The sequence below is a fragment of the Lucilia cuprina genome, chromosome 4 (assembly GCF_022045245.1).
Source record: "Lucilia cuprina isolate Lc7/37 chromosome 4, ASM2204524v1, whole genome shotgun sequence".
Taxonomy (NCBI): Eukaryota; Metazoa; Arthropoda; class Insecta; order Diptera; family Calliphoridae; genus Lucilia; species Lucilia cuprina.
Window position 1 is genome coordinate 67,276,655 of NC_060952.1, and position 3,526 is coordinate 67,280,180.

Below are 3,526 nucleotides of genomic sequence, written 5' to 3' on the forward strand. Positions count from 1 at the left end.
ACTTCGCAACCCGCTCAAGTAATTTTATGTGCGTGTGGTAATCAGGCGAAACTATGAGCAAATCGTCCAGATACACAAACACTCGGTCTCGCAATTCGGACGGAATCATTTTATCCATTAAACGACATAGCCTTTGAGCTGCATTACACAGACCAATAGGCATGACCGTAAAATGGTAAAGTGGTCTCCCGGGCACTGTAAAGGCAGTTTTTTCACGACTCTGTATATCAAGAGGGATTTGCCAGAATGCGTCTTTTAAATCCACACTAGATATATAGTGCGTGTCACCCAGTCGGCTGAGCAATCCTTCTATATGCGGAAGTGGATAAGCATCCTTGACTGTGAGTGAATTGAGCTTTCGTGCATCTAAACAAAGCCTGTTTTTTGTACCTTTACGCACTAACGTCACTGGATTATTCCAGGGGCTTTGACCCATATCAAGCATCCTATCCAATTCCGCGTACATTAGTCTTTGCACAGCTGGGGAGACTGGGTAATGTCTCTGCTTTACAGGCTCTGCGTCTTGCGTATCAATGTGATGTGTCTCCAAATCGGTTTTCCCAAGTCCCTTTTCCACGAAAGATGGAAACTTGGCGATGATTGCTTCTAGTAACATCCTGTCCTGATCACAAAGGGTATGCCTAGAAGGATTTGCCGGATTTTCGCCCGACTCCTCGCTCCATAGCATATCATTTGTGGTCAAGCTATCCAAGTTGACTAATAGTTTAAAGACTTTTATAAAGTCGACGCCTAGAAACAACGCTCTTTTCAAGATCGGCACCAAGTAAAAAGTGATGTCACTTTCTATCCTATTGTATTTTATCCTTATTCTAAACCGACCTTGAATTGCATGGGATCTACCGTCTGCTGTTCTCACCGTTGAAGGAAACCGGTGTACTTTTACGCCCGCTTTTCTCGCGACATCGAAGCACCCTTCGCCGAGAACCGTAACCGTAGCCCCGCTGTCTAGAAGACCCTCAATCTCTACCCCATTGATAGAGATGCGGGTATATAACCGGGTATCTTCGCCTTCGTATAAACATACGTTCGCGATCTCACGTCTAAGCTCTTTCCTTTTTCTATACCGTTCCCTAGCTTTCTCTATCCGCGTTTTTCCGAAAATTCTCTTCTTAGCCTCTTCATACTCTTTAACTCTCAAGTGCCATGGTTTTATCTCCCTAATTCTTAACTCTCCTGCCTTTTCTCTTAACCTAACTTTATTATTTAAAATGCTTACGACCCGCTCCTTCTTCTCTAAGCCATTTATGTCTACCAGTCTACTTACTGGGCAGAGTGATTCGGACGCGGCTCCCCAGTCGTTAGCGGGTCCGTTCGCCTGTTTCCCGTGCATCGAGGACATTCCGGCGTTACCGTGTTCTCCATACCACACTTGAAACAAAACAAGCGTCTAGTAGCTGACGGACAGTCCATGTACCCATGGCCTGGTTGACGACAGTTCCAACATACGTATCTCATGGAGCTATTTATTGCGTCTAAATCCACCTCAGCCGCCGACGATTCATCATAATCTATTTCATTTACCCTTGGGGCAAACTGTCGGTTATTATAGGTTTGGCGTTGAGTTTGCAGTAATGATTCCGCTTTTTTGCACTCGGTGCGGAAATGACTTAGACCAAAAATACGTATGGGGAATACCAGTTATGCCATTGGAGTGCGTAAATTGGTTTTCATTATGTCAATCAGCTCATTTTCACCAATGGGATTGTTTTGTTGACTTCGTAAGTGGAGAACTGCATTATAGAAGTCCTCAAAGAGCTCTTAGGGCTGCTGACGGCGGTCCATTATTTGCCTATGTATTTCCACATCGCTATTAAATCGACGGAAACGATTGATAACAGCCTCTTTCAATTCCTCCCACGAGTATATTGGTTGAAGACGTCTCTGCATCCAATACCACTCCAGAGCATCGCCAGACAGCAATTGGTGGAAATGTCTTAAAACCTCTGACCAGCTGTTTCCGTAGTCTTTTCTCATCTCGTCCACTCTAAAAACAAACTCTTGCGCTCCCATGGTCTTTGAGGTACTGTCGAAATTTACTCCCCACTTATCTAGTCCTGGCCTCCGAGAAAATTCAGCGTTGTGTGGTGGTGGATAATACGACCGCCTTGTTTCGTGTGGATGAAATGTACTATTATTGTCTAGTGGTGGTAAATTAGACAGATGGTGACTAGAATCGGTACGATGGAATTGTCTGTCGGAATGTATTGGGGGCTGGGACATATTCGATGCAAAAGTTGGTCTAACGGTTGTCTGTACTGGAAATTCGTTTGACGCAGGTGCTCGTAATAAAGGTGGTGGTTGTCTATTAACTTGAGGCGGCAGTGGTTGTAATGTAGCTTGTACATTACCCGAGCTTCTTGACAATGTTTGCAAACTCTCCGCAACTATGCGTGGAACTAAGTCGCGTAGTCTGTCCTCCATGTTACGCATCATTTCCACCTGCCTTAAACCTATCGTGGACTCGATAATGTCCCCTAAATCGGGTCTAGGCGGTCCTTGTTGGGGTTGAATTGGCTGTACATTTTGCGCCATATTGCCGCGAAACTCTTGTCGTATATTTTGTGCGGTAATGCTGTTATAAGCCGGCAATGTCACACTGCTCTCTATTTCTACTACCGGATCCTTAGAACCATATTGAGTATTCAACTGTGCCGAATTAGCACTTAAGGGCGCTTGAGACACTGTAGCTGTTGTTAAAGCTGTTGAACTGGTAGGCATTTGATTGTTACCAGCCCCGAGGATAGGCCTAGAAGAAGTGGAAGCGGATTCGCGCTGCATTTTCCTGACCTAGTCTCTACCATTCTACCTAAACCATAAATAATAAAATCTTCCTTTTCCTAATCTCTTCCCGAGTGAAAACCAAAGGAATAATATGCACCAAACTAATAACGATATTTTATGTGTTCTGGAAATATCAACAGGTTAAACAATATTCGAAATTATTAACAGAATATTATTGGTATTGAGAATTTTCGTCTGACTGTAGGGATAGGTTTGACCAGTAAGAACCATATCGACGACATCTAGATATTTATTTATTTATTTTTTCTTTCATTTTGCTAGGGATCAAAACTGAGGTTGAAGGTGTATAAACTGGTATTACACTTTCCAGAATTAAAAAGTCCAGTAGATCGACTATAACATAAACATCTAAGGTCTTGAATGTTACGACTTATCTACTGGAACTTTTCGAAGTTGGTAAGTGTAATTCGGTATATTGTTATATTTACTCTAATAAAATGTGTTCCTTGCTCGTCACTCCTCTCTCCAGAACACTGTGGCTAACATTACATAATAATCATAATTATATAGTAATATGTCTCACATGTGTTCTTGAGAGAGCTGATAGCAAGCCTTTATGATTCTCACTCAGCAGGACCATCCCTTCCAACGTCGCAAATACTACAAAACCCTGAATGATTTTAATATAGTATGACTTACGTTGGAGGAGATGACCGCTACTTAATGACAATCATAAAGTAAACTAAATCTTTACGAGGAAACC